Genomic DNA, 21,483 nt, shown 5'->3' with positions numbered 1-21,483 from the left:
AGAAAAACAAAACAAAAAGGACAGTTCCCTGAAGTCGCAAGAGCCGTGTTCAATAGTGTTGAGCGTAAATATTCGAATTGCAAATATCGCAACTTTGAGAATTCGCGAATATTTCGAATATAGTGCTATATATTCGTTTTTCAAATATTCGGCATTTTTTCCATCTGAAATTATGATTCCTCCCTCCTTAAGTTGCTTGTCAAGCAACTTAAGCAGGGAGTAATCATGACTTCAGATGGAAAAAAAATGACGAATATTCTAAAAAAACGAATATATAGCACTATATTAAATTTATTTGTCATTGACGAATAATTAAAAAAATGAATATATAGCACTATATTGAATATACAACACCAATATTATAGCACTGGCCCTAAAGTAATGGCTGTGAGGTAGCTACAAAGCAGATAACCTCTAAAAATACACTACACAGCTACTAATAATAGAAAACGAGTTTATTGTACAATTACCAAATATAATAAAATACATGTATATGTGGCTATACAGACACAGGACAAAAAACAAGGATTACATAAACTATGTTAATAAATAATTGCAGATAATCCCAAACACTCCCAGGCTACCTGCAAGAAAAAACATCTCACTATACAGGTATGTAAAGTGCACAGTGCATAAGGGAGAGAGTAACCAAGGAACAATCAGCTGCCATTTGTATACAGATCAGTGTAGTCCAGGCCCCTGTCACTTCCTCAAGGGGTATATTGAATATAGTGCAACTTAAGAAGGGAGGAATCATAACTTCAGATGGAAAAAAATTACAACTATTCTAAAAAACTAATATAACCCACTATATTCTATAGTGCAATATATTCGTTTTTGACCCACGCCTGTGATGATAGCATAATATTCGCATATTACGTGATCATTACCTTGCCGATTTTCGAGTAAAAAAAAAAAAAAAAAGAATATAACGAATATTCGAATTCGCCAATATTCGACGAACATTCTACAAAATATTCGCGAAATATCGCGAATTCGAATAGGACCCCTGCCGCTCATCACTAGTGTACACATTTGATTATTCCCCTAGGGCCCAGACCATTAAGAAAGCGGTCCTGAGTAATTGGCATATGTTGCAGAGGGATGATCTAGTGAGTGACAAAACAAGGGGAACATGCCCATTGTGAGCTTCAGACGAAGCAAGACCATAGGAGATATTGTTACCAGTAGTAACTTATTTAATACTAAGGAGAATTGGCTAGATCGATGGGGACCAAGTGTGGCCACTGCTCTATGTGTAATTTCGTGCACGGAGGTACACAGGGCGGTATAGAACATACAGTTAGATAATTTATCAATTGTAAAACAAAATTTGTGGTTCTTGTTGTTTTCTGCCCATGCGAACGTTTCTACATCGGCAAGACTTATAGAGCCCTTTGTGAGCGCTTTAGGGAGCATAGAAAATCAATAGAAACTGGCATTGGAGCTACACGTCACATTGAACATATCCATGATATGCATCAGGGAAAACAAGAGGTCCTAAAATGTGCAGGCATAGAAGTAGTTAACTTACCAGCACGAGGAGGGGACAGAAATCGTATCTTGTTACAAAGAGAAGCTGAACGGATTATAACATTGATAAGAATGACTTCGCTATCTTTTCTTGATTATTTAGTGTTTAATTGTGAACTTTTGTATTTGCACAATCTGTTCGTGCATGTGATTGTTTCACCTGTCTGGCTGGCCAGGCCCCGAATGTTTTAACCTAGCAACGACCCTGAACATGATATATATATATGGCCACAAAGATGAAAAGAGAACTATATGTGTAACACCCCAGAGTTGTGTTACTACACGCCTCTACCCCGCTACTATCTTCTAAGAGCCGTTATATTGTCATCTGATGTACCGTATTGTTTACCCTATAAGACGCACTTTCCCCCCCCAAAAGTGGGGGGGAAATGATAGTGCGTCTTATGGGGTGAATGCGGCAGTTTACACTGATACACCGCCGACAGCATGCTGCACAGTGCACGGTGTATCAGCAGGGAGGGAGGAGGGGCTGGGGGCCAGCATCTGGTTAAGGAATGGCAGTGGGGCCAGATGCAGTCACTGTATTCTATTGCACCGGGCCCCGCTCACTGTAGTAATTTTATCGAAGTGTAGGCATTGTTTAACAATAGAATTAATCTTCATTCCAGCAGCCTGTACTACTGTACTTACTAACTTCTGTAGCAGGCAGGAGGCCGGGCTGGAGGGCGGGCGGCTGTAGCGTAACTCACTACGTCACATGCTCCTCCCACTTTATGAATGAAGCAGGCGGCGCGGGCGAGTGACGCAGTGAGTTACGCTACAGCCGCCCGCCCTCCAGCCTCCTGTGCCGTACCAAAATGAGCAGGGGCGTGAACACTAGCGACCTCACCACCACCAGCATGATCCGCCAAATGGCATCAAAGCACCCTAATAGGTAGGCCGAACGCCTGGTTCCACAATCAGTGTCTGCGGGTCACACCACTGCCTCCTCTTCCCCTGTGTTACGTGCTGGCCAATCCCCTGTTCAAGACGCAGGCCCGGATGCCTCCCACCCTGCACCTGTTCCTTCGCAAGCACCATCAGCTAGCACATCCACTTCTGTGTCCCAGCGCAGCGTACAGATGTCCATACCCCAGGCCTCTGAACGAAAGTGAAAATACCCAGCCACCCACAGGCCATAGCACTAAATGCACACCTTTCTAAATTGCTGGCCCTGGAAATGTTGCCATTTAGGCTTGTGGACACTGAGGCCTTCCTCAGCCTGATGGCGGTGGCCGTCCCTCGTCACCAGCCGCCACTATTTTTCCCGGTGTGCCGTCCCCACCTTACACCAGCATGTGTCCCGTAACATCAGCCGTGCCCTGACCAACGCAGTTATTGGGAAGATCCACTTAACGACTGACACATGGACAAGTGCTTTTGGCCAGGAACACTACATTTCACTGACGGCAAACGGGGTGAACGTTGTGGAGGCCGGGAGCGAGTCGTACCCTGGGATGGCACAGGGGCTACCGACACCAAGGATTGTGGCCCCTACTTCCATCAGGATTTCCACCACCACCTACATTAGTGGCTGCAACCCCCCCTTCTCCTCCTGCTCCACTTCTACATCTGAATAATCATCTTGCAGCACCAGTCAGTAGCTGGAAGCAGTGTAGCACTGCAGTGGGGAAGCGGCAACAGGCCGTGCTGAAACTAATTTGCTTAGGTGACAAACAGCACACCGCCGCAGAGCTGTGGCAGGGGATAAGGGACCAGACTGAGCTGTGGCTCTCGCCACTCAACCTAGAACCAGGCATGATTGTGTCTGATAATGGCTCTGCAAGCTCACACACATACCATGCCTAGCCCACGTGTTCAACTTAGTGGTTCAGCGGTTTCTCAAAACCTACCCCAATTTGCCTGAGCTACTGGTGAAGGTGCGCCGCGTGTGTGCCCATTTCCGGAAGTCCTCTACAGCTGCCGCCGGTCTGGCAACGCTGCAGCAGCGATTACAATTGCCAGCTCCCCGACTGTTGTGCAACGTGAGCATGCGCTAGAACTCCACGTTCCACATGTTGGCCAGGCTTTGTGAGCAGCAGAGGGCAGTAGTGGAATACCAGCTGCAACATGGTCGTCGCCTTTCTAGTCAGCTTCCGCTCTTCACAAGCGACGAGTGGGCATGGATGTCTGACCTCTGTGAGGTTTTACTCAACTTTGAGGAATCAACACAGATGGTGAGCGGCGATAACGCTATTATCAGCGTAACCATCCCACTTCTGTGTCTACTCAAACGCTCGCTGCTCACAATGAAGGCCTACGCTTTGCATGTGGAAGAAGTGGAAATGGGGGAAGATACAGGGTGATAGCCAGACCACCCTCAGTTCATCTTCTCAGCACGAATTGGATGATGGTGAGGAAGAGGAGCAGGAGACGCTACAGAGGGTAGTGCCCATAGCAGGTTTATTCCATCTGTTCAGTGTGGATGGGCCGAAGAGGAGGAAGAGGATGAGGAGATTGAGAGTCATCCTCCTGATGAGGACAGTGTAGTCTTGTCTGTTGGGACTCTGGCACACATGGCTGACTTTATGTTATGCTGCCTTTCCTTGACCCTCGTGTTTTACGCATTTTGGCCAACACCGATTACTAGTTGTTCACCCTTCTCGACCCCCCGCTACCAAGAGAACTTCTCATCTCTCATTCTTGTAGTGGAGAGGACTTGCAAAATGGTGCAATACCAGAAGGTCCTTGTGGAAAAATTGCTCCAAAAATTTCCAGCTGACAACGCTGGCAGCAGAGTAGTACTTGGGCAACCGAAGAGGGGAACACACAGCAGTTCCAACAGAGGCAAGGCAACACTCTCCAAGGCCTGGGACAGTTTCATGACACCCCGCCAGCAACCTCACCCTAATGCACGGCCTAGTGTCACAAGGAGAGAAAAGTTTTGGAAGATGTTGAAGGAGTACGTAGCAGACCGTGTCAGCGTCCTCACTGATCCCTCAGTGCCTTACAACTACTGGGTGTCCAAGCTGGACACGTGGCACGAACTGGGGCTCTATGCCTTGGAGGTGCTGGCCTGCCCCGCTGCCAGCGTTTTGTCAGAGCGGGTATTTAGTGCTGCTGGGGGCATAATAACTGATAAGGGCATCCGCCTGTTAACTGAAAATGCTGACAGGTTGACTCTTATCAAAATGAACAAGGCCTGGATTGCCCCTGACTTCTCTTCTCCACCAGAGGAAAGCGGCTGAACATAAAGGCACTTTAAATGTGGCTTTTATGCTGTATTGAACACACTGTATTCCCTGCACCCCTTCCACCACTAAAAAGGGCATATGGTTCAATCTCTCTTTTCTTGTCCTCCTCCTCCATCATATTAACATGCTTATTAGGCTGCCCTCGCTCCTAATGTTTTAGAGGGTCAGCTCAGCAGCAGACCCTCACCCCTAATGTTTTAGAGGGTCACCAGCAGGCCATTAATAATAATTTTCCAAGGCTGTGTATGATGCCCTCCTTTATGTGATATACAGGTTGTATCGGAGTGCCTCTTCCTTGTAATTTTTGGCAGCCCTTTCACTTAGTGCATAGGCTTTATGAGTGTAGGAGTCCCACTACCTGAACTATTGTACCACAATGTGAATGAGGCCCTCCATTATGTGATATAAAGGTTGTGTCGGAGTGCCTCTTCCTTGTAATTTTTGGCAGCACTTGCACTTTATATACAAGTAAATATACAGGAAAGAATGTTTCCTAACAAGTTTTCCTCTAAATATACTACTGATGCACTCTTTATAGTTCACTTTTTGAATCTGTTATCTTTACAGATGTCAAAAAAATAATGACTGCAGAGGCCTGGACTTTCCCCAGTACTGGGTAAACGTTACACCTAATGATTTCACGGGTGCAAAGGCTATGCGTGTGGGTTTCCATACTCGCCTATTGGAAGCTACTATAATGTAATATTTACTTTCTGATAATAATATTTTTTTATAGAAACAGTGCCACACCCATCCATAGGTTGTCTTTGAAATTGCAGCCCAGCCCAATTAAATTCAATTAAACTAAGGCTACTTTCACACTAGCATTTTTACTGGATCCGGCAGGGTTCAGCAAAAACGCTTCCATTACCGTTCAGAACGGATCCGTTTGTATTATCTGTAACATAGCCAAGACGGATCCGTCATGAACTACATTGAAAGTCAATGGCGGACGGATCCGTTTTCTATTGTGGCAGATTATGTCAGAGAAAACGGATCCATCTCCATTGACTTGCATTGTGGTCATGCCGAATCCGTCTTGCTCCGCATCCCATGACGGAAAGCAAACTACAACATGTTGCGGTTTGCTCTCTGGTCTGAGAACTCAACTAAACAGAACGAAATGCATTTTCGAGCATTACGTTCTGTTCAGTTCAGTTTTGTCCCCAGCGGGTTATTTCTTTCCAGTATTGAGGCCCTATGACGGATCTCAATACCGGAAAACTAAAACGCTAGTGTGAAAGTAGCCTCAGCTGCCATACCATCCAATAGTATGGACCACCTTAAAGAGGAACTGTGGAAAGCCCTCCACTGGGTACCCCTCCGATCTAGGGAATGAAGTGGCAGACGTGAATCAAGTGAATGGGTTAAGGATCAGAAGTTGTACTACCGCTTATCACATATTTACTCATCACCATGGACTCCAAAGCACCCTATAAAACATATTTAAAGTGTTTTTTGGAAATTAAATATTGATGGCGTATCCTCAGGAGAGATTATCAATATCTGATTGGTGAGGGTCTGCCTCCTGGCACTTGTCCTCACTCGGACAAGCTCTGCAGCTTCTTTATAGTATACCAACCACAGCGCCATATATTGCTTAGTGGTTGTGTTTGGTATTGCAGCTCAATCCCATTTATTTGAATGGGACTGAGCTGCGGAAAGGCCACGTGACAGATGAACGTGACGCCACAGGCCTAGGAAGAGACCGCAGCGCTCATCTTAATGCGGCGAGGCCCCCTACTACAGTGCTGAGAGTCAGACCCTCACTGATCACAATTTCTGCATTTAACCTGCATAACTGTGACAGACTATCGCAGCTATGGCTGATAATGAGGATACTGAAAAGTTTAACCCTAGTGTGTCCCCTATAACTGCAGCACCTAACCCTAGCGGGTCTGCTTCAGCTACAGCACCTTGTATGATGCCTTTAACCATGCCGTATTATTAAGGACCATCATGGTTCCCCCCACTATAAAGGGGAAGCCCACACTTTGCTTTATTCAGGTTCTATCCCTGTCCACAAGATAGGAAATACTTGATGGCCACATTCAGAGAAAAAGACTTTGAAAGATATTTGGAAGACTGTGCGCTACGCATGAAACCAGGACTGTGTCCAAGGTAAAGATTCTTCAGCATTAATAAGAAGGTTGGTGAGGCACTCAGAGACTTATCTTTACAGAAGGCCCTGAAGGTTGTTATACATGTAGACCCCCGTGAAGCAGAGAATCAAGACAAGACGGTGAAGGTCTCTTTACACTGCTCAATTGAGCATAAGATTGCGTTCCTTCCCGACAATCACCTGCTCATCAGTGACCGATGTATCTACATACAGTATGGGGAGAAGCGCTCGCTAATGCCATCGCCTGTCCCCATACAGAATCATTGTTTGCCGGCGCCCGGCAGCAGAGTCTGTTTAGATGGCACAATCTGCTTCCTACAAATGGTGGTTTAGGTGACCACATGAACAATCCTATTTCCAGATGAATGAGTGGCACCTTTAAACCGGCAGATTATCGCTAACGAGCGTCCGTGCGAATGCATGTTAGCGATAATATCCTGATGTAAAGGGGCCTTGAGAGAACGATTCAATGAGGGTGCCAGTGCAGAAACTTTAAGGAGCCAGTCAAAGATGTTATCTGCTCAACATCCACATTACACTTTTTTGGACTTTAAAGATAATGCTTTAAAGCAGATAATTTAAATTAAGATAATTCTCTTTAAAGAGAATGCTATTAGCATTCTGGGAAGAGACCATCAACCCGAACCTGCCAAACCTGCTGTACTATACACAAATGAGCTCCTCGTGTCTCGAAAGGTAAGCCTCATGGCCAGATAAGATGCTCAAACTTCCGTTCCAAATGCTGTTGCTGTTCGAAGAGACAAAGTCACTCTCCTGACCAAAAGTACAGAGCAAATGTACCAAAAACTTGAAGACTGAGAAAAGCCCCTACTGCTAAAGGACGAGACAATTAAAGATGTTTTCTACTCAACATCCACATTACACTTTTCTGGACTTTATAGAACTAGCTATTAGCATTCTGGAGAAAGACGATCAACTCGAACCTGCTTAACTTGCTATAATCAGGTTAAATCCCAACTTCCTTAGCTCCCATCCTGCACAACTAACTACAGACCAGTCTCCAATCTTCCCTTCATCTCTAAGCTCCTGGAGAGTTTGGTCTACTCTCGCCTCATCCGTTATCTCTCTGCTCACTCTCTCCTTGATCCATTACAATCTGGTTTCCCCACTCTACATTCTAAAAAAACTGCCCTCACCAAAGTGACAAATGACCTCCTTACAGCAAAACGCAATGGTGACTACTCTCTGCTCATTCTCCTTGACCTCTCTGCAGCTTTTAACACTGTAGACCACCATCTCCTACTCACCATGCTCCAGTCTATTGGCCTAAAGAACACTGCCCTCTACTGGTTTGCTTCATATCTCTCTGACCGCTCTTTCAGTGTATGATTCGCTGGCTCCACTTCTCCACCTCTCCCTCTCACGGTTGGGGTTCCTCAGGGTTCAGTTCTAGGCCATCTTCTCTTCTTTCTACACAGCCCCAATTGGACAGACCATCAGCTGTCATGCCCTGCTCGGGCGGTGTGCGGAGGTCTGTCAGATTGGCAGCACGTGTCTAACCTTTTGTTTGTTTTGGAATCATGCTGGATCCGCCTTCCTTCAGGTGCTCTGGGAGGGGTCATTGGCTTGAATTGCCTTCACTCCCAGAGGGCCGTGCGGGTTATAGAATTCAGTCTGGCCTTGGATTCAAGGATGGAAGGATTGTCTGTTCCAGCTCAGATAAGTTTGGTTTTTGTTTGTGTTGTTTGCGGTCTAGGCTATTTGTGTGTCTTCTGCCCCTTCTCCCCTGTCACCATCTCAGGGATTCTAGGGTGTTTGCAGTCCAGGCACGAGGACACATCATTCCTACCATCAAGGTCTGAATGTGGGCTTAGCAGTATAGGGAGAGAAGTCAGGGATGTGCTAGGAGGTGACCTTTCCCCAGCATCTAGCCTAGACACTTGTGTATTTGGTTGTCTGTGTATCTGAGATCCTGTCCGCCGTGACATCAGCAGATTTGGTTTCCAGTACCATCTCTATGCTGATCACACCCAACTATACACTTCCCCCGACATCACCTCTGCCATCTCTAATATCATGTCTTCTTTCTGTCTGAAACGGAATCTTTTGAAAACTGAACTTTTTGCGTTCTCTCCATCTACTAACCTACCAAAACCTGATATTTTCCTCTCAGGGTGCTACACCATCATCACTCCTAGGCAATACGCCCTCTGTCTCAGTGTGACGTTTGACACTGATCTCTCCTTCACCCCCTATATTCAGTCTCTCGCCCGCACCTCAAAAACATCTCTAGAATCCGCCCCTTTCTCACTATGGAAGCAACAAAAACTGTCACTGTCACCCTGATCCATTCCCGCCTCAACTATTGTAACTCACTATTAAATGGCCTCCCCCTCACCAGACCCTCCCCTCTCCAATCTATTTTCAATGCAGCAGCCAGAGTGACCTATCTGTCTAACCGCTACTCCGATGCCTCCGCCCTGTGCCAGTCATTGCACTGGTTGCCCATACAGTATAGAATCCAAATTAAACTGCTTGTCCTCACCCACAAAGCTCTCCACAGTGCTGTACCCCTTACATCTCTTCTCTCATCTCTGTCTACCACCCTACCCATGCTCTCCGTTCAGCCTATGACTTACGACCAGGGGTGGGATTCAAATCTTTAACAACAGGTTCCCTACTCAGTGGCGGACATGCGGCGTCACAACACATGTTTACATATACATACACCATATATATGCAACACACATACACATAAATACACCATATACATGGCACACATACATAAATACACCATATATACACTACACACATACACTCCACTCAACGTTTGAAAAGCCTAAGGAGCCAAACTCGAGCGCCGCAACAAGTTTTTTTTTAAAGCGCCTAGTTTCCATTGTGCCCCCCCCTCCCACACACACACAGTAGTTATGTCAGATCTGGGATGGTTGGGAGGTATGTGTACATAAACAGAGTATATAGTCACTACACTTACATAATCACATATACATTATACACCCATATATGATAGATACAGTATATAAATTACACAGAGGCTACACTTACAGTAGATTTACCTACTCCATATACATTTTATACACATTTTGTACCTAGCACTAAATACATATTTGCTAACACATTATATTAAGTGCTATCCAAAATACAGCCCCATACCTTACATCCAGTGACGTCTCCTCTGATGTAGATGTTCTCTTTCTTTATCTTCTCCATTTACACCAGACCACCATGATGATTTCTTTCATCTCTTGTCTCTGCAGTTTGACAAAAAGAGATCTTAGTTTCCTACTTTTCCATCACCTTCTGAATAACTATCCTGCCAACCCCAATACTGTGCCCGTTGTGCTCGCAATACTATACTACAGAAACAGATAATCCCCCTGATAATAGTATTACCACACAGATAGTACCCTTCAATAATTATTGCCACACACTGCCCTACAATAACTGCACCCGGCAAACATTATGTCCCCCAATTACTACGGGGGAGGACGGGGGGGGGGGGGGGGGGGGGACTATGGGGAACATGATTACTATTATGGGCACTATGGGAGCATTATTACTACTGGTACAAAGTGGGGACATTATTATTAGGGCACTGTATGGGCACTATTATTACTAAGTGCGCTCTGGCAGAGAATTATTACTACTGGTGGGACTTTGGGGAGCACTATTACTGTGAGGGGCAAACTGACCACTTAAAATGAGCACCAGTACAAAGCATGTCCCTTATAATGTGCGCCAGTACAAAAAATCCCCCCTAATAATATGCACTAATTCAAAAATGCCCCCGTTCTGTGTGGCAGTACAAAAAAATTCCCCCTCTTAGAGCACCCAGCTAATGTCCGCATAGTGCCCTCAGAATTTGTGCAAGTATAAAATACCCCTATATAATGCCCCCACTAAATGCCCACATAGTGCAGCTCTCCCCTACCCCATAGTGTCCCCCATAATGTGTCAAGTATAAGATGCCCCCATAGTGTCCCCATGATGTGCCAGTATAAATCCTCCCATAATGTCCCCTATGATGTGCCAGTGTAAATGTCCCCAGATGTGACAGCATAAATGCCTCCATAGTATCCCCCATGATGTGCCCATAGATGTTCCCATAGTACCCCCCATGATGTGCCAGTAATGTCCCCAGTAGATTCCCCCATAGTGTCCCCTATGATGTGCCAGTAATGCCCCCAGTAGATGCCCCCATAGTGTGCCAGTAATGACCCATAGTGTCCCCAATGATGTGCCAGTAATGCCCCCATAGTGTCCCCCATGATATGCCAGCAATGTTCCCAGTAGATGCCCCTATAGTGTCCCCATCATGTGCCAGGAAGCCCCCATAGTGTCCCCCATCATGTGCCAGTAATGCCCCCATAGTGTCCCCATCATGTGCCAGTAATGCCCCCATAGTGTTCTCCATCATGTGCCAGTAATGCCCCCATAATATCCCCAATGATGTGCCAGTAATGCACCAGTAGATGCCCCCAAAGTGCCCCCTATCATGTGGAAGTTATGCCACCATAGTGCCCCCTATCATGTGCCAGTAATGCCCCCATAGTGTCCTCCATCATGTGCCAGTAATGCCCCCATAGTGTCCCCCACCATGTGCCAGTAATTCCCCCATAATGTCCCCATCATGTGCCAGTAATTCCCCCATAATGTGCCAGTAATTCCCCCAGTTGATGCCCCCATAGCGCTCCACATAAAAGAAAAAAAAACACTAATACTTACCTCCATGCTGGCAGCGTTGCAGGCCTCTTTTAGTCTGTGTCCCATTCAGTACAAAGCCCTGCTCAGGCGGACGCACCCATGCACCCAGAAGCACTACAGATACCAGCTAGTGACTGGCTCCTATTTTCCAAACATGCTGGACCATTGTACAAAACAAGCACTTTTACCTTTTGTGTCACCCCTATCTCCTCATAGATTGTAAGCTCTTGCGAGCAGGAACCCCATTCCTCTTGTAATAATTGACATGTCTGTTGCTATGTTATTTATAACTGTTTGTACATGAACCCCCTGATTGTAAAGCATTGCAGAATATGTTGGTGCTATATAAATGCAACGACCAGACACCCTAGGGGTGGTGTGCGCGTGAGCATACTAGTGATAAGGTGCCGAGGATAGTAGTACTCACGGTTAAGTTGGACCTTAGGGTCGGTGTGCAGTGGATGGGAAGACAGCACAAAATCCTCCAGGGCACTTTCTATTGCAGGGAACACCAGCCAGATGGAAGTTCAGGTGCCCTTGATGGTAATGGGTGTAAAGTGCTTTTGCGGCTGGGCCCCTGGTTCGTGACGCCAGCACCGGCAGGTGCAAATGTGGAGATGAAGTGAAATGATGAGAGAGGCAGTAGTTGAACCAAATAGGAACTTTACTTGTCGGTTGTAATCTTGCAGTGAATAGTATTTGGTAGCAGCACTTTGTATTGCATGAAATTGGCAAAGATGATAAAGCTGCAAATTCCCATTAGCAGGCTCTGTGAGGAGCTGTATGTAGGTTCCAGCTCAACTTACTTATGCAGGAGTGGTGAAGATACTCTACTTGGTTCCTGGTCTTGCTCAGCCTTTCTATCCTTGCAATAATATTAATATTGAACACAACTTTGTACTTAGTTGTCAGGTGGTGTCCAGGCGCTGGAAGCTTCTCCTGGTTACTTGGTGCTGTGGAGTCCTTAAGCTGGGAATGCTCTAACCTCCACAAGTTCAAGTAGATTAACTCCTGGGGCAAAGACCAGGAGGACAGAGACAGAGTCTGTCTCCTAGACTCCTCTCCTCCCTCCTTCTTCTCTCTCCCCACACTCTCTACTCACTCTAACTTCCTGTGGCTGGCCTATTTAAATGATGTAATAGAGACCTCTAGTGTTGGCAAAGTGTAGTGCGTCTGAACAGCCTGAAATAGGAATTTAGCAGCATATCATATAGGCAAATACAGTAATGAGTGCAAAATGACATGAAATGGAAATAGCATTTTGGAGTGGCCCATACACACAGAAGTGGGACACTACATAAATTAAGATTATTATTATTATTATTTTTATAATAAAACAGCCAATTTAACCTTTTGTATAACCCCCATTTCCTCCTAGATTGTAAGCTCTTGAGATAAATAAAGATAAATATTATAACTATCCACAAAATAATCTCCCCGTACCTTCAAAGGTTAGTGTCATGGCAAGCCAAGAAGCTCAAGCTTCAGTTCCAGATACTGTTGCTGTTTTAACAGACCAAGTCACTCTCCTGAACAAAAGTATGGAGAAAATATGCTAAATACTTGAACAATGGGAAAAGTCCGTACTGCTGAAGGACGAGACTCCACCGCCCAGAAGACGAGTCCCTCCTAGACCTAAAGAAACCTACTACAAGAGCTCTTGCAGATCATCTATTGACCGCTTTGACGAACAAAAGAGACTTATCTGCATGTACTGCCACAAATGTGGCCACACAGAGAAGATGTGCTGGTAGTTAAAGGGAACCTGTCAGTGGCAAAAACCACCCCAAACCGCTAGCAGTACCTTCAAGTAGCCGGCAGTGTGTTTGTAATGATGATCTTCTTCCTGCAGTCAGATGCGGTAAAAGCAGGAAAAAACGATCTTTTATCCTCCGTCCCGCGCTATTTTCGAGTCACTCAAGTCAAGGTAACTGCGCCCCCTTACCTGCCCCTTTTCCTGTGACTGACAGCCGGCTGTTGGGCATAAGCGCTGTCAGTCACAGCAAAGGGGCAGGGAAGGGGGAGTTGGTTACCTTGACTTAAAGCAATGAGGCCGCTGCCTCTGTGACTTCAAGAGTGACTCGGAAATAGCGCGCTGAGGGGATAAAAGTTCGTTTTTTCCTGCTTTTACCGCATCTGACTGCAGGAAGAAAATCGTCTACTTGAAGGTACTGCTGGCGGTTTGGGGTGGTTTTTGCCGCTGACATGTTCCCTTTAAAAGGGCAATCCCTGAGGCTAAGGACCACTCCTTGGGTGGAAAGTAATTGGTCTAGAATATCTGGCCAGATGTACTGCCTGGTATATGGGACCTTGTCCTGAAGTAGTCCTCCAAAGTAGTCCTCCCTTTCGTTGCTCTACTGGAGACCAGTTCTTAAGTCACCACCATCCAGCAGCCCACATTTGAGAAATACCAGGACAGCCACCTACTGTTGCAGCTTCAAGAATCCTGGCTATACATTATGGCCAATAATGGCAAACCAGTGCCAGTGGGTGGATACTGGGAACCAACCGTTTAAGTAGGAGGGAAAACCCTACCAAAACAGATGTTATTGGAGTACAACTCCAAGAAGACAAAAATCCTCCAGTGCTCAGAATGAATGTCACAAAAATTGCTATGGAGAAATGCTTGAGAAATGTCTATGTCTACAGCTTCACCTGCCACCAAGAAGGTGATCCCACAGACCATCCGTGTACTGGGCGCTCAGTAAACCTTCTTTAGACTTTGGAGAGGGCAGCTTGATCTAACACACCATTCCTTCTGGCTCTCATCCTCCAATTAAGGAGAAGTACAGGCCTATACCACCAGCCATGTAGCAACCTGTCAAAAAAATTATCCAAGAGATAAAAGATGCCAAAGTAATCAGAGTCAGCCACAGTCTGTTGGCGGTACCTTTAGTGCTTGCCAAGAAGAATGATGGCAGCATCCGATTCTGTGTGGATTACAGAAAAATTACGGTAACAACACAGACCTCCTAAGTGTCCTTCTTTTGGAGGGACAGTCCCTATTTTTCACCCAAGTCCCTCTGTCCCTCTTTTATCCTTAAATGTCCCTCTTTTTGATCTGAGGCATAGAATTCCATTATTACAATTACAATATTGATCCTTGATGTTTGTCTGGTTGCTATCTATATATTAGACCCTGGCTTGTATATTATTTCATTATTTGATGCAATTTGAATTTGAGAAATTTCTATATTCAGATAATTTTTGTGTTATTGTGTGCTAAGAAAACTATTAAAGTGTATAAATATACAGGAAAAATGGATCCTTCACATAAGGAACCATAAGTGTCCATCTTTGACCGTCCAAAAAGTTGGGAAGTATGACAACATAACTCACAAAGATGCTTGTCCTCTACCACGCATAGAAGAATCCTTAACAGCATTAGGATCTTCAGCCTACTTAACAAGTGGATACTGGTAAGTACCTATGGCCCCAGCATAATGCGCGCCCTACCCCCATGGGCTTACTTGAGTCCATTTACATGTTCTTTGGACTTTGAGATGCACAGGAACTTTCCAAAGACTGATGGAACGCTGCTTTGGCCACAGGAACTTTGAAACTGTTCTGCAGTACTTGGGTGATGTCATCACGTACACCAAGTACTATGAAGACCATCTGCATAACCTGGTAGATGTTTTCCAAGTCCTTATCAAGTATGGTCTCAAGGTTAAGCCTTCCAAATGTTATCTGCTGAAGCCTGAGGTCAAGTACCTGGGACATGTCAGCTTTGAAGGAGTGAAACAATCCAAAGAAGATAGCTGCAGTCCAGAACTGGCCTACCCTACTACTGTAAAGGAAGTGAGGAGTTTCATTAGTTTTGCAGGCTACTACAGACGCTCCATCCCTCATTTTGCTCAAGTTGCTGAATAGTGTTGAGCGAACTTCTGTTTTAAGTTCGGCGTCTAAAGTTCGGCTTCCGGTTAGCGTAGAATCCCGATATGGATTCCGAATTCCGTTGTGGTCCGTGGTAGCGGAATCAATAATGGCCGATTATTGATTCCGCTACCACGGACCACAACGGAATTCGAAATCCATATCGGGATTCTCCGCTAACCGGAAGCCGAACTTTAGACGCCGAACTTAAAACAGAAGTTCGCTCAACACTATTGCTGAACCATTGCAAGAACTTTTGAAAGGACATCCAAAGAAGTATCAAAAGACCCAAATACCTTTAAAGGGTTTCTGTCACCCCACAAAACTCTTTTTTTTTTTTTTGGATAGTCAGATTCCTTATAGGGCGATATAGGAGAATATAATAGTCTTACTTACTTTCATGCGGCCGATTCTTTATAAAACGAAGTTTTATAATATGTAAATGAGGGCTCTACCAGCAAGTAGGGCGTCTACTTGCTGGTAGCCGCAGCAGCAATCCGCCCCCTCGCCGTGTTGATTGACAGGGCCAGCCGTGATCTCCTCCTCCGGCCGGCCCTGTTAGTAATTCAAAAATCGCGCGCCTCTGGTCATTCGGCGCAGGCGCTCTGAGATGAGGAGGCTCGTCTCCTCAGCACTCCCTCAGTGCGCCTGCGCTGATGACATCACCGAAAGAGAAGACGTCATCGGCGCAGGCGCACTGAGGGAGTGCTGAGGAGACGAGCCTCCTCATCTCAGAGCGCCTGCGCCGAATGACCAGAGGCGCGCGATTTTTGAATTACTGACAGGGCCGGCCAGAGGAGGAGATCACGGCTGGCCCTGTCAATCAACACGGCGAGGGGGCGGATTGCTGCTGCGGCTACCAGCAAGTAGACGCCCTACTTGCTGGTAGAGCCCTCATTTACATATTATAAAACTTCGTTTTATAAAGAATCGGCCGCATGAAAGTAAGTAAGACTATTATATTCTCCTATATCGCCCTATAAGGAATCTAACTATCCAAAAAAAAAAAAAAGAGTTTTGTGGGGTGACAGAAACCCTTTAAAGTGGAACAAGGACAGGGAAATTGTCTTCCAGCTCCTGAAGAAGGTAACTGAACAGCCTGTCCTAGGCTACCCAGACTACAGTCAATTGTTCTGTCTCGACATGGACGCTGGCAAGAAAGGCCTAGGAGCTGTGCTGTCTCAAGTGCAAGATGGTAAGAAAAGAGTGATACTTACACCAGTCGATCTCTTAGAGGGAATAAAACAACCAGAACTACACTTTCTTCACAGTGTAATTCCTTGCACTCATATGGGCTGTCACAAACAAGTTTAAAGACTATCTTGCATTTTTGGCCTACACCGATAACAATCCTCTAGTACAGGGATGCTCAACCTGCGGCCCTCCAGCTGTTGTAGAACTACAACTCCCACCATGTCCTGCTGTAGGCTGTCCGGACATGCTAGGAGTTGTGGTTTTGCAACAGCTGGAGGGCCGCAGGTTGAGCATTCCTGCTCTAGTACATCGGAAGACAGCCAAAACAGAAGTGGGCCTCACGTCTCACGAACTATGACTTTGCAGCAAAGTACAGAACAGGCAAATCCAATGAGAATAAAGATGCCTTATCCCATCTACAGACGGAAGAAGATGGATTTTAAAATGTCAATTTATTTTATTTTTCCTGACCGGATTTTCTCCATTCACTTCAATAGGGAGAGTAAAATCCACATGCGGAAAATCCGCACCAAATCCACATGTAAATCCGCACCAACTGGTGCGGATATACCTCACGGATTTCCCAGCAAACACCTGCGGATTTCAGTGTGGATTGTCCGCACATAAATCCTGAGCTTGTGCATTTACCCTAAGACTTCTTCACTAGTGTTGATCGAGCATGCTCGGCTGAATACCAGGTGTGCTCGAGCGCGATGCTCGAGTCTCCTCCCCGCACGTTTGTTGGCTGCTACACAGCCAATAAACGTGCAGGTAAGTACTGCCCTTCACTGTAATGCCGTAGCCATGTTGGTTACTGGCATTACAGTGATTGGCTGGCCGGAACGCATCATCGGGTGCTATAAAGCACCCGCTGACACGTGGTTTGGCCAGTCTTAGGGAGAGCTGTGCTGTAGAAGGGACAGATAGTGTAGGGAATTGAATTTTATTTTTTTGTTAAGCAGGGTTGGTGTTAGAGACCCAAAAGTCCTTTTAAGGACTATTGTTGTGTCTGGCAACAATATATATTTTTAGCGCAACGTGCGCTAAATAGCTTGCAATTGTTTGGCTGCTGCAAACAGCGACATTATTTGTGCTACATCTCCTGTGTAACGTGTGCGCAGCCTAAAAATATCTGTGACATCCAGTTTACTTTTTCTGTAGACGCTGCGGGCAGCGACATTATCTGCGCTACATTTCAGCACTACAGCTTCATGTCCCAATTTGCAGGGTGGCGCAGGACACCACTCTTGAAGTCAGACCAGTGCGATCAGGTGGTTGGTTGGATTGCAGCAGATAATGCTTCCAGTCGGTTAAGTACCACCCAGTCTTCCACAAAGTCCAGTCTCAGTAGCCAAGAGTCTGGTCAACAGAATCCTCACCCTGATCCTCCTTCCTCCCACTATGGAGAGTCTTGGCAAACAAGTGATCCCTCACTTGGATATTCCGAGGAGCTCTTTTCATCGCCATTCCTTGATTTGGGACTCTCGCCAAGTCCGCTTGAAGAGGAACATGAGGAGATCGTGTGCACTGATGCCCAAACTCGTGAGCATCCACAGTCACAAGAAGATGACAGTGGGGAATGGCAATTAGTGTTTCACGAGGTGGATGATGATGATGAGACACAGTTGCCAATAAGTCAACGGCAATTAGTGTCTCAAGAGGTTGATGATAAGGAAGAGACACAGTTGTCAATAAGTGAGGTTGTTGTTAGGTCAACAAATCAGGAGGATGACCAGAGTGAAGAAGTGGAAGAGGAGGTGGTGGACGATGAAATCACTGACCCAACCTGGGAAGGTGGCAAGCCGAGCGAGGACAGCAGTACAGAGGGGGAGGGATCAGCAGCACTGCAACAGGCTGGAAGAGGAAGTGGGGTGGCAAAAGGGAGAAGGCAGGCCACACCAAACAGGCCCACAACTGTTCCCCGGAGCACCCCCTTGCGGCAATCTTCCTTGCCAAGGTGTAGGTGTTTGCAACCTGTGCCGTACCAAAATGAGCAGGGGCGTGAACACTAGCAACATCACCACCACCAGCATGATCCGCCACATGCCATCAAAGCACTCTAACAGGTGGGCCGAATGCCTGGGTCCACAATCAGTGTCTGTGGGTCACACCACTGCCTCCTCTTCCCCGTGTTACGTGCTGGCCAATCCCCTGTCTAAGACGATGGCCCGGATGCCTCCCGCCCTGCACCTGGACCTTTGCAAGCACCATCAGCTAGCACATCCATTTCTGTGTCCCAGAGCAGCGTACAGATGTCCATTCACCAGGCCTTAGAACGAAAGCGCAAATACCCAGCCCCCCAACCACAGGCCATAGCACTAAATGTGCAACTTTCCAAATTGCTGGCCCTGGAAATGTTGCCATTTGGGCTTGTGGACACTGAGGCTTTCCGCAGCCTGATGGCGGCGCCGGTCCCACGTTACTCAGTCCCTAGCTGCCACTATTTTTCCCGGTGTGCCATCCCTGCCTTACATCACCATGTGTCCCGTAACATCGACCTTGCCCTGACCAACGCAGTTATTGGGAAGGTCCACTTAACGACTGACACATGGACAAGTGCTTGTGGCCAGGGACGCTACATTTCCCTGACGGCACACTGGGTGAACGTTGTGGAGGCCGGGAGCGAGTTGTACCCTGGGATGGCACAGGTGCTACCGACACCAAGGATTGTGGGCCCTTCTTCCATCAGGATTTCCACCACCACCTACATTAGTGGCTGCAACCTCCCCTTCCACCTCTGAATTCTCATCTTGCAGCACCAGTCAGCCATCAGTCAGTACCTGGAAGCAGTGTAGCACTGCAGTGGGGAAGCGGCAATAGGCCGTGCTGAAACTAATATGTTTAGGTGTCAAACAGCACACCGCCGCAGAGCTGTGGCAGGGGATAAGGGACCAGACTGAGCTGTGGCTCTCGCCACTCAACCTAGAACCAGGCATAATTGTGTCTGATAATGGCCATAACTTGGTGGCAGCTTTGGAGCTTGGCAAGCTCACACACATACCATGCCTAGCCCATGTGTTCAACTTAGTGGTTCAGCGGTTTCTCAAAACCTACCCCAATTTGCCTGAGCTACTGGTGAAGGTGTGCCGCGTTTGTGCCCATTTCTGAAAGTCATCTACAGCTGCCGCCGGTCTGGCAACACTGTAGCAGCGCTTGCAATTGCCAGCTTACCGACTGTTGTGCGACGTGAGTACACGCTAGAACTCCACGTTCCACATGTTGGCCAGGCTTTGTGAGCAGCAGAGGACAGTAGTGGAATACCAGCTACAACATGGTCGTCGGCTTTCCAGTCAGCTTCCGCTCTTCACAAGCAATGAGTGGGCATGGATGTCTGACCTCTGTGAGGTTTTACGCAACTTTGAGGAATCAACACAGATGGTGAGCGTCGATAACGCTATTATCAGTGTAACCATCCCACTTCTGTGTCTACCCAAACGCTCGCTGCTCACAATGAAGGAGGACGCTTTGCATGTGGAAGAGGTGGAAATAGAGGAAGACAGTACACAGAGTGATAGCCAGACCACCCTCCGTTCGTCTTCTCAGCGCAAATTGGAGGATGATGAGAAGGAGCAGGAGACGGTTGCCTCCGCTACAGAGGGTAGTACCCATAGCAGGTTTATTCAATCTGTTCAGCGTGGATGGGACGAAGAGGATGAGGAGATTGAGAGTCATCCTCCTGATGAGGACAGCAAAGTCTTGTCTGTTGGGACTCTGGCACACATGGCTGACTTTATGTTATGCTGCCTTTTCCGTGACCCTCACGTTATACGCATTTTGTCCAACACCGATTACTGGTTGTTCACCCTTCTCGACCCCCGCTACAAAGAGAACTTCTCATCTCTCATTCCTATGGTGGAGAGGACTAGCAAAATGGTGCAATACCAGAAGGTCCTTGTGGAAAAATTGGTTCAAGAATTTCCAGCTGACAATGCTGGCAGCAGAGTACGTAGTTCCTTGGGCAACCGAGGAAGGGAGACGAAGGGAACACACAGCAGTTCCAACAGAGGTAGGGTAACACTCTGCAAGGCCTGGAACAGTTTCATGACACCCCACCAGCACCCTCACCCTGATGCGCGGCCTAGTGTCACAAGGAGGGAAAAGTTTTGGAAGATGGTGAAGGAGTACGTAGCAGACCGTGTCAGCGTCCTTAGTGATCCCTCAGTGCCTTACAACTATTGTGTGTCCAAGCTGGACACGTGGCACGAACTGGCGCTCTACGCCTTGGAGGTGCTGGCCTGCAATGCTGCCAGCGTTTTATCAGAGCGTGTATTTAGTGCTGCTGGGGACATAATAACTGATAAGTGCATCCAACTGTCAACTGAAAATGCTGGCCAATAAGCCAATGAAATGTATCCGTTTTTAACAGACTTTAAAAATGGATGCAAAGCAGATGATAAACGAACGTTAAAAACGGATATGCGAACTGGATGCACACACTGATGCAAAATGGCCATAAAAACTGAGATAAGCAACACATTTCCAGGGCACTTATTGTATTAGGAGTTCAGGTTATTAGGAGTTCAGGTTCTGTCACGGAGGTACCGAGACATACGGACGTCCCATCGACAGTGGGTGACAGAAGATCTGTGAGACTGGCAACACGTGCTTTGATCTGACAGGTTTCCTTGTGGATCAATAGACGTCTGTGTTGTTTCTGATACTGGCCATATCTCTAACCTCCAGGTGTGGCTATTGTGGTCATTTAACTTTCCTTATTTATAGTTCCTTCTCCCACTATGCTGTGCGGTTTGTAGCTTCAGTGGTATCTGTGGTCTGCTGGTGTTTGGTTCTTGGCTGAGTTCTTGTTGTTGCCATAGCTATTGGTAAGTTAAGTGTTTCCTTTCCCTTTTGCATTTTGTTTTGGTTTATCTGTGTGTT

The sequence above is a fragment of the Bufo bufo genome, chromosome 7, assembly GCF_905171765.1.
Source record: "Bufo bufo chromosome 7, aBufBuf1.1, whole genome shotgun sequence".
Lineage (NCBI taxonomy): Eukaryota > Metazoa > Chordata > Amphibia > Anura > Bufonidae > Bufo > Bufo bufo.
The sequence above is the reverse complement of the archived record's forward strand: the minus strand, read 5'-3'. Positions refer to the sequence as shown.